Raw genomic sequence first — 14,012 nt, 5'->3', positions numbered from 1 at the left:
TTCAACACCCAGAGAACAGACAGACACCTGAAGTCAGAATAAACAACACAGAACATGAGTGAAGTCTCCATAAGAAAGAGCTTGCCTGCATCTATCTCTTCTATGAGGGCCTTCAGCAACAGAATGCAAAATGACTCTGGAGAGAGCCAACCCCTTAGAAATGCACTGCACAAAACACAGCTATTCACAGAGCTGAATACTACACCTCTTGAACCTTCTGCAATCTGAGTTTTAAAAACCCCTATTCACATAGCATAGAGCAGAGGTTCTCAAACTGGGGGGGCGGGCGCCCCTGGGGAGGCACGGAGTGTATTCTGAAGGAGGTATGAGAAGCTTTAGGGGAAAAAAAAAAACTTACTGTGCACATTTTACCCACTGCCATGAATAACTAGCCAAGCTGATTCCTTCAGACAGATCAGGTCCTCAGCTGGCGCTGTGCATTTGGATGGATTTCTGTTAAGTTCGCATAGCATTATACAAAGTCGATGCCATCTGTACTTTTAATAAGAAAATTTAGATACACATCTGGGCTGAGTTTTCAAGCTCCCCACATATTAATAGGATGTTTAGACAGGGAGGTTTCATTCAGCTCATCTTCTTATTAGACGTTTTATTTCCAGGAGCTGTTTGCAGTCTGAAGCACTGCTCAGCTTTTGACCTTCCTCAGCTGGGCTGAGCTAAATGAGGTGAGTTCTTCCCTTTAAGGAACAAGCTCAGTTCAGCAGAGCACTTTTTAATGTGATTTCTATCAGCAGAACTGGTTCCCAACCTTAACAATAAGAAAAACACAATTTCTAAGTTCCTGGGGGTAAGGACTGTGCCTTCCTCTGTGTTCTGTACAATGCTGCTGATGTGGCTGCGAGAGAAGCAGCTGGGAAGTGGAACAGAGTGGCAGCCAGTGGCACTTAGAAAACTGTGTTGGTGAGCTTTGAAAGATGAGGATGCTTCTGTGCTGTTACACTAATCAGAATACATCTGGAATAGCTCTTTAGAGTTATTCCAGCTCCATGTCGGGACAAGGAAGAGTGGAATCAGGCCCATTCTGTACATCTGTGGGCCTGGTCAGAGCCGCTCACTGGACTGTTGTAAGGAGTTAGGCTGCTGCATACATTTGACTACCAGACCTTCTTCTCCTAGGATCTGTTCCATTACTTATCCTGGTAGCAATGACTGTCTTCCTTCAGGGCAGCAGGTGAGCCGCAGGGGCTCCTGGTGTCTCTTTGCTTGGCTCATTAGACTGAAGAGACTAGGAAATGAGATTGCAGGGTCACAGGAAGATTCTATGTTGGAAGAGAGAACTATAAATTAAGCTTGAGCCATTTATTCCCGCAATTTCTGTGGTGTTCCTGGCACTCCAACAAATTGCATCTGGTACTGAATCAGCACGATATCCCACAGGCATGCATAACCCAGAGGTGCATTGGCAGGGCCAGGCTTGCAAGCTGATGCTGTCTTGCGGATGAACAGAGGACTTTGCTCCCCAGCCAGCACCTCTCAGCAGCACTGAATACCCGTTTAAAAGAACAAAATTGAAAACAACAACAAAAGACTTATATTTTTCTGCCAGCGTCAGAGCTGCTCAGCTTCCCTTAGTGGAGCAATATTACAGGCTGCTGCTCTAGCTGGGCAGGCAATCCACTAGGGGAACCCAAACCAGACAGGAATTCTCTTTATGGCTTCAGGAAGATAAGCTGCTCTTACATTTCATTAAAAAATTCATACCAACAGGGATTATGCAAGAACCACCTCCAACAACAACATCAGTTTCCCTCTGCAGTTAAAAACTTAGGTTTAAATTTCCATTCTAATTTTAATTGAACCCTGGGAAATTAAATTATTTTCATGGTCATTATAAACTAAAGCCAGCTTGGTGGTTGATTTAATATTTTAAATCACTGTTTGAAATGAGAAAAAGGCATTTTTGTGATTTGTCAATGTCTGAGTACTTAAAGGGGTTCTGCGTGTTTGTAGTACTCCCCAGGGATGTACACAAGTATCAGCTAAAGAGCTCACATAGCACAGTAGTCAACAATTTAATTTCTTCTAAGGCTGACATTTAATTTTAACTCAGGAAGCTGGTCTGACCTCAGGCAGCTCTTTTAAACAGCAGCTATGTAATACTCTACATCCATAATGCACCTCACAAACCAGGAGCTCGGTCACACTAGAGACTGTTTTTGGAGAGAGGAAATATTAAGAGAATATTTTTCTCTTTAAAATAAATCTTAGCTATAGATTTGATTACAAATTTTTTATGACAACTGAGTGCCTAAGCTGCACTTGAATGCTCTATTGTGGAGGGAGCTTGGTCTAACCGTTAGCCCAAGGGATGGAGATCGAGGACACCTACCTAATCCATCTGTTGAAAATCTAGCTATATTGCTACCTGTCACCATAGTATCTGAATGTCTTCTACATATAATCAATTGCACTAGTGAAGTTGCTGGACTTCGTGAAGTCTCTGGCGGGGCTTCCTTTTTGGGGCAAAAACTCTGTTGGGAGTATTTTTTGTTTGGCTTTATTTGTTGGCCAGCCAGAACATATTACCCTGTCCCCACAATCTGCACTGGTTGCCAATCAACTTGGGGCAGGTGGGAAGTCGAAGCACTCCCTCCTCAATGGCTTGTGCCTTGGTTACCTAGGCGGTCAGTGGCCTGACTGCCATAGAATCATAGAAATGTAGGAATGGATGGATCACTTGATGATTACATGTTCCATTAATTCCCTCTGACGTAGCTGGCATTGGCTACTGTCAGAAGACAGGATATTGGGCTAGATGGACCATTGTTCTGACCCAATATGGCCATTCTTATGTTCTGATGCAGGACTGGAAAGGACCTCAGTAGGTCATCTAGTCCAGTCCCCTGCATTGAGGCAGGACTAAGTATTATCTAGACCATCCATGACAGGTGTTTATCTAACCTGTTCTTAATAACCTCCATTAATGGAGATTCCACAATCTCCCTAGGTAATTAGTTCCTGTGCTTAACTACCCTGACAGTTAGGAAGTTTTTCCTAATGTCTAATCTAAATCTCCCCTGCTGCAATTTAAGCAATTGAAGCCTATCCTCAGAGATCAAGAAGAACAATTTATCACCCGGCTCTTTATAACAATCTTTTATGTACTTGAAGTCTGTTATGATGTCCCCACTCAGTCTTCTCTTCTACAGACCAGTTTTTTCAGTCTTCCCTTGTAGGTCATGTTTTGACTCATAGACTATAAGGTCAGAAGGGACCATTATGATCACCTAGTCTGACCTCCTACACAACGCAGGCCACAGAACTTCACGCACCCACTCCTGTAATAGACCTCTAACCTAAGACTGAGTTATTGAAGTCCTCAGATCATGATTTAAAGACTTCAAGGTACAGAGAAGCCACCAGTAAATGACCTGTGCCCCATGCTGCAGAAGAAGGCGAAAAACTCCCAGGGCCTTTGCCAATCTGCCCTGAGGGAAAATATGGTGATCAGTTAAACCTTAAGCATGTGGGCAAGACTCACCAGCCAGACACCCAGAAAGAATTCTCTGTATTCAGTTTGTTGCTCTCCTCTGGGCTTTCTCCAGTTTGTTCCCATCTTTCCCGAAGCATGTTGCCATGACCTTGTGTAGCCATTACACTAGTACAATGTGAGTGTAAAATGCTACCAAATCAGAATGGTAATGTTTTTAATGCCCTGTTTGCACCATGAAAGGTTCAGGGCAATGGAGAATCAAGCCCTATCTCATCCTGTCTGTTCCACCCCATTGGCATTCATTTGGTACATGTCTGCTGTATTTACTAAGGATCCAAGTATTCCAGGGTCAGGGTGCTTCCCTTAGCTCATAGGTTCCCAAACTGTAGGTCATGACCCAAATGGGATCACACCATCAGCAGATGGGATTGTGGCTTCCAACTGGCAGATCTGGCCTGTGAGATGAAGCCGTCTGCCCCCAAAAGTGTCCAGACCTGCACCCCGAAGGCTGCACTGGGAAGCCACCATTGTGATCTATAAAATGGAGAAGCCTCAGTGCTGGGCCTGATTGCCATGCTGCTGATACCTTTTATTTTTCTGGGTGCCCTGTCGCTTGTTTCAGGCCTTAAGTGGCTCCACCCCCCACTGCAGGTCTACTGCTCAAAGGGCTGGTAACTCCTGCTATAGGCAGCCTGAGGGACCTGTCACCCAGGAAATGCCAGTGACCACTGATCCTTCCAGTGAGTTAAACCTCTTGAGGTCCTTCCAACCCTGTATATCTGTGATTCTATAGCAACATGGTTGCTAGCATCAATGGAAATAGTTTATCATCAGGACTGATCATTTGGGACCAAGTTCAGCTCTGGTATAACCAGCCCCACTTCCCATTGACATCACGGGGCTTACACCACGGCTGACTTTAGCCCATTACCGCTGTTAGTTGCTAACTGAGTTTGGATGCTGAGCCACTGACGTTGCCAGCTGAGACGCTTTCCTGTGAAGTGCTCGGTCTGCACTCAGCGATAAGCAGATACCAGCATCTCACAGCCTGCAGCGTCTCACAAAGCCCGCTCCATTGCTCAGCATCCAGGCAGTCTGGGTTAGTGGATGATACTCTGAACTCTCTTGGGGCTCCAGGGGCACCAACAAAGGTTTGTGCAGAGAATAAAACTCCCCAGCCTTGCATGCCCTCACTCCCTTTTCCTGTATCTGTTAACGTACACAAGCCCTGAGCCTTCCTTTCCTCGGGAAAGTCCCTTGTCTCACCAGCTGGCTTAGCCTCAGGCTAGTGCACCTCTTAGAGTGTGCACGCTCCTGCTCAGGGCAGCCCCCTGCTTCCCTCTCTCAATGATTAGCTGCGGCTGGGAGGGTGGAGTGGGGCAGGGCAACCCTCCTGCCACACCTGACCCTTCCTGCAGGTGCTGTGGCGTGAGGCTGGTATAAGCGCCTATCTCCCAGACACTCACCTGTTCCGGCCCTGACCCAGCCCGACACTGACCTTTTAGCAAAGAACCTTTCTTCCTCTGTCTTACCCGAGTGCATGTGCAGATGGGCACCAGGTCTGTGGGAGTCAAGGGTGGCCTGGAGCGTGCCCTGCCCCAGTGATAGAGACAGAGAGAGCTGGGGAGTGCGTGTGTGATACTCTCATCCCCACAGCTGCTCTGTGCCTCCCTGCAGAGTGGACACTGGTCCCTTCTTCCCTCCTCACACCCCAGGCACATTCCTCAGGGTAAGGTGACCCTTCGACTTTCTGAGACGCTCACCCCAACAGGCGGGAAAGCTGACTGGGGCTGGCCCCTCAGCTCTTGCATTTTGACTAGAATTGGAGTTTTGTTCTGGAGTTGGGGGCAGAAGTGTCCAGTGTGGAGGTGCTGGCTAAGGCCCAGCTCCAGTGTTATGTAATTTCATGGCTACAGAATAACCCACCATTAGATCCAGATGATGCATTAATAAGCAGACAGAACCTGGTTTCAAAATGTTACACTCATCCCCCTAAAAGTTAAAGACACACAACAGATCTTGAAAGATGGAGAAACCTCATGTTTTCCCTGATTAAGACCTGAAACAAAATGTAGCAGCTGTAGTTAAAAATACCCCAGTTTTGCTGCTTTCCACTACATCAGGAAAAGCTATTTAGAGACTAAAATTGTCTTTACATAGAAAGCATTGGTGACAATCTTTTCATTTCCCAGGGAGCTGAAGCACATTGCAGCCATCCAGCCCTGCACCCGGAAGAGAGATATGCATGACAGCCTTCAGCTCTCATGGAGCCTGTGTTCCATAATTTAAGCAGTGAGTAATTATTTTCCCTTTTAGTTGGCTAAGAAAAATGAGGGCAGCTGCCTACATTTCTGTCAAACAATAATCAAAGGGATCTCATTCCTCTGCAAATCCACACTCTGCAGTCAGACACATCTCAGCCCCAGCTCACTGGATAAGTTTTCCTTCTCCAGTTACTAAAACTATTTCTTCCAGAAATTGCCTGATAAAATCAACTTCCAAGTGCCAAAGGAGCTATAGATAATAGGTTGGAAACCCAGCTGCTGCCCTGTGCAGCACTGGTTCGTTTGTTACGTCAGTGCTGAATGCCTTAACTTGGCACGGGGGGGGGGGAGGAGCTGTGATGTGCTAGCATTTTTCACACAGGACCTATGCAGGGGACCATCTGGCCATTAAGTGACAGAACACAGTGATTGAACATTTCCTTCCTTCCTGGATTACTCTGGAGCAAACTGACTCCTCAGAACTCCAGCTACCTTGCAGCTAGCAAACTATTCCAGAGATTTACTTTGCAGTCGCCAGACCCATCTCCTAGCTGGTGACCACTCCCAGTTTCCAGGAGTCACCTACCCAGAAACCAGGTATCAACCTAAAGGTAAAAGATTGCAAAGCACTCTTCACAAAAGCAGGGGTGTTAACCCCAGTGTCCTGGCCAAATTCCAATTCACCTAATTAGGTTCTGCCTCCTGGCCTTCTCTTTGCACTGCACTGCTATGCACATTGTCATATTTTTTCTGCAGAAGGGAGTTTCTGCATTTCAGTGGTGGGTGGCATTGCCATAGTGATCTGTGTGTGTGTAGCCTGCAGCGTACTTTAGAGTTCGTCGTGATAAAGGATGCTTTGTAGATGTAAAGTGCAGCATCATTATTTGGGTTTTCCATCTGGCTAAGAACAACTGTAGTACAGCTTCATGTCTGATGCAGGATCTCTGAGGGATGTGTATGCTACACTTGTAGAGAGATGGGCTCAGTAACCTAACCAATCTTTTCCATGTCTAACTTGAATTCTTCTGTATTAAACCCTGATGTCATGTGTAGGTGGTGCAACTGCAGCACACTTGTAATCTGGCATGCTGAACAGAATTACAGTTCTTGTGGCTACGAACATTTTGAGGCCAAATTCTTAGATTAAGAGAACTATTCTTAAAAGTATCTGCCAGTAAACTACTGTGAGACTTTGGTTAGGCCACTGCTCCGTTCTGTGCCTCAGTTTACCCTCTTACCCCTTTTCTGTCTTTTCTGTTACAACTGTAAACTCTCTTTGGGGCAAGAATTATCTCTCGCTCTGTGTGCATGCGCATGCACAGTACCCAGCATAATGGGGCTGCTAGGCATCTCCCTAAAAGTCATCAATAACAGATTAATAGAGTCCAAGGCCAGGTGGGACCATTCTGATCATCTAGTCTGACTGCCTGTATGACACAGGCCAGAGAACTTCACCACAATCATTCCTAGAGCAGATCTTTCAGAAAAACATTCACTCTTGATTTAAAAATGGTCAGCGATGGAGAATCCAGCACCACCCGAGGTAAATTGTTCCAACGGTTAATTACTCTCACCGTTAAACATTTACACCTTATTTCCAGTGTGACTATGTCTAGTTTCAACTTCCAGCAGCTGGATCCTGTTATACTTTTCTCAGCTAGATTGAAGAGCCCATTATGAAAGATTTGTTCCCAATGTAGATACTGACTGTCATCAAATCACCCCTTCATCTTCTCTTTGTTAAAATACATAGATTAACTCTTTGGCCCTATCACTAAAAAGCAGGTTTTCTAATCCTTTAATCATTCTTATAGCTATTCTCTGAACCCTCTCCAATTTATTAACATCCTTCTTGAATTGGGGGCATCAGAACTGGGCACAGGATTCCAGCAGCGGGACCAGTGCCATAGAGAGAGGTAAAAGAACCTCTCTATTCCTACATAAGATTTCCCTGTTTATGGATCCAGAATCACATTAGCTCTCTTGGCTACAGCATCACACTATGAGCTCATGTTCACCTGATTACACCCTCCCTCCAAATCTTTCCAGAGTCACTGCTTCCCCCCCTCCTTTAATGATGGCCTGCCTTCTTTGTTCCCAGATGTATATGTAGACTCCCCCCCTTCCTCCCTGGGTTACTCTGGAGCAGGCAACACTCACCTGTGTGCCTGAGAGCCTGGTGTCGAGAGGAAAGGAAATCTTGAGTCTCCCAGTGCTGCTGGGCAGGTGGAAATCCTCTACCCACCCTCCAGTGCAGTCCTTTTACTTACAAGGGCAATCAGTCTTGGTGGTGCCTCCATGTGACTAGGCCCTGCACACACTCACTGGCTTGCCTTGGGAGCCTCCAGGAATACACCCGAGCTAATCCGTGCAATGGCTCTAACCCAAGAGTACCAATCACAAACAATATACGAACAGGGCACGCTTCGATGGGCATTAACACACCTCTGCTTAACCACCTCAGGAAACGGGATAGAAGATGGTCATTGATTAAAATGTCACACCCAGGCAGCTGGGGCATGTTAACAACTCACTTCATCATTCAGTTTTCAGCAGTAAACAGCCTTCACCACTGCCCGCGTGCACTGGCACCACTTACCCCGCCTGAGCGCACGCTCCTCGGAGCCGGCAAGCGCTGGCCGCTGGCGTGAGGCTGAGCGCAGCGCTCTGCTGGTGCAGCAAAGCCGGCCAGCCGTGGCCACACAGGGCAAAGCGATTCTGCTGCAGGCCCATTCCCTGCCGCACAGCCCCTCTGGAGACGGGGTGGTTAGTCCCACAGGTCAGTAACCTGGATCCTGGCTTCGTCTCTCCTCAGACTCGGGCAACCCCTGACAGGCTCTTCGCTGTACCCTGCCCCGGCAGCGCTCACGTGAGGCACAGCGGTGGTGGCTGCCCCTGCTGCCTGCCCTGGCGGGGCACAGTCTCTGCCCTGCTCCACAGACGCCCTCCAGCAGCCTCCGCGGCAGCTCCCCCAAGCACCCCAGTGCCCTGGCCAGGCTCTCAGGTCCCCACACAACATGGAGCCGGCGCTGCCGCTGCGGCCAGAACGAGGCTGCCCTCAGCCTGGGAGGCAGAAGTCTCTCTCTTCCCCGAGGCATCATGGGAGTTGGCGCTGGGGGTGGACTGCAGCATCCCAGCCAGAGCACTGCTGACGATGTTCAGAGGCCCCACTAAGAGAGGGCGTCTCCACGTGCAGTTAGCTGTGTTCAAACTGTACAGGGGTCGGTTGGGCCCAGCGGGCCCAGCAAGCCAGCTCTGGATCAGCGGCCTGTCTCTGCATTATTTACCACCCACCCCTCTTTGAATCGCCATCCGTAGAGGTTTTTAAGGCCTGGCTTGACAAAGCCCTGGCTGGGATGATTTAGTCGGGGTTGGTCCTGCTTTGAGCCGGGGTTGGACCAGATACCGCCTGGGATCCCTTCCAACCCTCGTCGTCTATGATTTCACCTCAGCTTGCAGCGCTCCAGTGCTCTTGGCAGCCATGAAATTGCTCGGCCCTTTGAAGAAACCACCCACTGTCTGACCAGCTGAGCCCTGTGGTGGTGATTAAGGCATACTGGCCAGCCTCTGACAGAGTGGGCAGGATTTCCTGGCTGGTCAGGAAAGCCCCACCCCAAAACACAGCCTTCCACTAAGCCCTGCTGAATCATCACAGCTCTGCCCCTGGCCTTGTTGGGTCACAGGCCTTTCCCCAGGTGAGCTGAGTATGAGACCTTGTGCGCCAGTCACTTCCTGAAACTGAGCAAGGCTTGGCTGTGAAGTTGTGCTGCAAATTACCAGAGTGCAGGGATGGATTCTCTATCACTGGCCATTTTAAAATCGAGAGTGGGTGTTTTTCTGAACCGCCTGCGGTAAGAATGATTGTGGGGAAGCTCTCTGGTCTGTGCTATACTGGAGGCCAGACTAGATGATCACAGTGGTTCCTTCTGGCCTTAGAATCTGTGTGTCTATAGCCAGCTCCAGCCCATCACCTCGGTAACATGCTCCGAATTATAAAATGAAAGTGGGGCCATAGTGGCTGTTAATCCCACTAAAACAAGAGGTCCTAAACTTGGTAACAGCAAGTGCTGCATTGGCTGCCTGCCAGGAGCCGAGGGAATGAGGCAAATATGCCTAGCAATGTTCATTCTTTAAAATAATAATTTAAAATGCTCACGTCCATATCTGTGTGAACTTGTGTTTTCCTTGGCAGAGATATAGAAATCGCTTATTTGAATTCATCAGCACTAAACACAAAGCAGCACAAATGCATCCCTTGCTCCTGTTTCAAACAGAAAGAGGTCTGGGACCAGTTTATAGACCTCCATGGTGACAGTGTGGAACACCCCAGCACTAAAGCATGGACTTAATCACAGCTATTGAGTCTGAGGGATAGATTCCCTTTGAATTTCTGAACCTGTCTATTACAAGCTGCCTTCACAGTTGTGTCTCATACATGTCTGAGCTAGTTCTCTGGCTCTGAGTCCCTGTAATCAGAGCCTTGAGACCACGTGTCTTATGTCTGTAGATAGCTTTATGTCTTTAGGAAAGGTTTCTTCCTTTCCTCACTGAAACAAACAAACTAAAAATGAGACTGAGCTCTTCATTCGCAATGGTCTGTCACCGTTTCCTAGCAGAACGTAGAATAATTCAACAACTAGAGTTTTGACCATATTCTTTGAAATTATTTTTAAAAGTGGCTCCTCTTCACCATTAAAATACTGACTTGCTGACACATTGAGCACTATCAACACTTAATGAGGATTGTTGATCCTAAACAGGTGGAATGTGAGATAGAGAACTGAATTTAACATGCTTGATTGCCAGAATAATTCAGAAATTAACTGTTAGAATCATTCTCATGGATGCTTTTTCCAGGGGGCTTCCACCCAAAAGCTAAAGTTTAAAGTTTGAGTGTGTCCTGGGCTCCCACCCACATATGCAAATGGGGTGGCCACTGTTGCATTCCCTGAATACCGGACTCTCCAATGCTTCCAAGGATGGCGTAGGCCTGCACTCTGCTGGCATGACCTCACACACACACTGCCCATGGAGGACGCCACTTTGTAGAGTGCTGTGCTGCCCCCCACCTTACACACAGCGTGTATGTGAGGTCAGACGAGAAGGGTAGAGCGGAATGTTTTTCTAAATGGTGCCCTCCAGCCCTGATACTGGACAAAGCCACATCTCTCTGGTCTCAGTACCAAACAGGGGACAGACCAGAGAAAAACAGGATTCTGCAGCTTAAAAGCAGCTCCCTGGCCAGCACTCGCTTGTGACTGGGTATGAGGCTGCTAAGCCTTTCTTTTAGTCTCCTCCGCCTGTGGCTGCCTCCGTCTGGGTCTTCTGTGGCCTAGTCCTCCTGCCATATCACAGCAACATTCAGTCCCTATCCAGGTCCAGCTGTAAGTGGTCAGGCTCAGCACAAGCAGCAGGCTAGCTACTTTCTGCTGGTGTTCACCTTCCTATGATGGAGGAAGCAGCATTTATTCAGGTCCCCTTCTCTTAGCTCATCCCCAATTGGTTGGGTGAAAGGGGGTGTTTGCCCCACCATCTCTGCAAGGCTCCTGGCCCTGGGCCCTGAAAGAGAAAGTGATGGGATTGTCTCCCAAACACCCTTTATTCCTGGGACAGCTTCCTCTCTGTCTCTATCCCCCAGCTCCTTTTATATATATAGGACCTGTCAAAACCCTAACAGGCTGTGCCACAGGATGGGCTGGGTTGAGTACTAGGTCCAATACCCTTAATGGCAGACTACGCCGTCACAGAGTGTAATTTTGGGTGGACAATCAATTGCATCCAAAATTTTGTACGACGGAGATGCTGTTTGCACGCACAGATTCTGTCTGTTGCACATGGTGATTACCTTGTAAGCAGGGCTCTGGGCCTAAACTACTGTGCCTGAAAAATATCTCTTTGAAAATGTGATCATAATAGGGAATATTGACCAGGCAAGTGACCAGGGCTTCACTGCCAGAATAAGGTTTTGTTAAGAGCTGAGGTTTGGAAAAATCTAATTGTTGGGTCAAACGTGAGTTAGCAATAACAAAGCCATTTTGGCAATAGTTAAGATCCTCTTTAAATAAAAATTTAGAAATTCACATTACTTTTTTATGTGGCTAATAGAGCACACAGTAAGAGTGGGTTTTATTAGCATTATTGATTAATATGCAGTGGTTTAGCAGATAGAGCAAGCCATGCTCCTGCTAGGTGACTTTGGAAGCTATGGGCGCAGATGTGTTAGAGATGTGCTCCCTCTTGCGCAGGAGCTGGTGGCCAGACGCAGCAGCAGCAGCCACCTAGTTTGGGGGTGGGATGTCTGAAGAGAGAGAAACCTAGAGCGCTGGCAGTAGCTTCTGGGGTCCTCCCTACCTCTAGCATGGCATACGTGGGATGACTGAGTCTCTTGCTGAGAGTAAGGTTTGCACTCTATCAGGTTAACATGGGCTTGTTCTTGCTCACTTTCCAAGTATAGACTCTGTCCAGTACATTTCCTATCTGTGCAGGTGCTCCAGAAGCCCCACAGAGGGCTGTATGTCACCACACCACGTGTGTACACATCAGAACAGGCAAGACAGAAAAGAGGCCTTTCTCAGTCTCTGTGCCCAGAGATGGAATCTGTTGAAATGGCTGGGCTCAGAACTCCATTCAGAAAGCAGGCCTGTGTGTGCATTGGCAGCAGTCACCCCCAGGCACAACGCACAGCTGCTATTGCTATAATATTTGAGTTATGGTCTTACAATATGTGCTCTTTACTTATGCTGAACTATCTGTTCACATTTAGCTATGCCACTGGGTACCTTTCCCAGACCTGCACAAAAGCTCTGTGTGACTTGAAAGCTTCTCTCTTTAACCAACAGAATTTGGTCCAATAAAAGCAATAACATCCCCCGCCTTGCCTCTCTAATATGCTGGGACCCACGCAGCTACAACACCACTGCAAAGCAGCTTACACCCAGGCAATCAAAGATTCAACACACGTTCTAGGCCATACAGTCCTATCCAATCCCTCCACCCACTGAGAAGCCTGACAGCGGTTGGAGGTCAGTCGATGGCTCTTACGGCTGTTTTCATAATTGGCCCACAAATTGACCCTGAGGGTGAGCTCAGCTGTGAGAAGTGAGTGAAAGTTCATAAAATGTCACAATAAGCTGTAGCAACAAATGTTGATGGGAAAAGGTGCGACAGGGAGAAGCAGAGTGAATTGATCCAAACAAAAAGGCCTCCTGATATAACTTAAGGCCTATGTTAAGATCATGCCTGGTAAACAAGAAAAACGTGAGCGCAAAAATCAATAGCTTGAAATTGGTGTCAGAAATTAGTGAACAAAATAACAATGGGGACAGGCTATTCCACCCGTCACTTCGTTTGGCGTTTTTTACTAGACTTTGGTGGAAAAATTAGCAGAAGCCAACTGTCTGCCAACAAGTGCTGCAGTAACCTATCCCAACACGGCTGCCACCTTCCCAGGCTCCGGGGATCCCGGCTCTACCATAATACCATTGGCCCTTCACCATCTTGATTCTGGGAGATGTCCTGATCCGACCGGGAGAGAGGGATGGACCCAGCTGACACCGCCACCTCTACTAGCTTCAGCTAAATCCCAACCAGCACCTAGGGTGTGAGATTGTGTCTCCCCCTGACCCCGTGTCCTTTTCCTTCAAACCCTCCCTTATTTCTTCTCTTTCCTGTCCCGCTCCTTTTGCCCTCTGTTCAGCGAGTCTTGACTTGCCAGACAAGACTGTATATTTTGCGACACTGTTGCAAGCCTGTGACCAGAGAGAGGGTTAAAAGCAATAGCCTGATCCCGCTACAGGTCTCCAGGTGGCCACTAGACCACGTGCTGGGCTGTTTCTCCAGCGGTCAGGATCCCAGTGAGAGTCAACACCAGAGACAGAAGGTGCATTTCCTATCTTTGCTGCTCTTTTCTCCCCCCCTTTGGGTGCATTTGTCTTTTAGGAATTGGATCAGATTTTAACCACCATAGCTCCAGCCCATTTCAACTAACTTATTTTTTTCCCCACAAAAACAATTACCATATATCCGGTAATACCATCTGAAAGTTTGTCAGGCCAGGTGTTTTTCTTTATAAAACTCTCTGCAGCTAAAGGGAAAGGGAATATGGTTACAATAAAAGCCTTATTTAATACTTTAAATTTCAGTGCTTTATCTGTTTTTCCTTCTCTTTCTATCTCTTTAATAAAAGATTAACAAGCTGGTGGGTTTGCCATGGTATGCGGCAGGCTGAGGTCTCTGGATACCAGACTCCCTCTGAACCATGTTTAAACAGTTTAATGTTGGACAGGGTCGGGGTC

This window comes from Emydura macquarii, unplaced genomic scaffold (assembly GCF_026122565.2).
Source record: "Emydura macquarii macquarii isolate MOO-44397 ecotype Brisbane River unplaced genomic scaffold, CSIRO-AGI_Emac_v2 contig_729, whole genome shotgun sequence".
Taxonomy (NCBI): Eukaryota; Metazoa; Chordata; order Testudines; family Chelidae; genus Emydura; species Emydura macquarii.
This window is presented reverse-complemented; position numbering follows the sequence as displayed.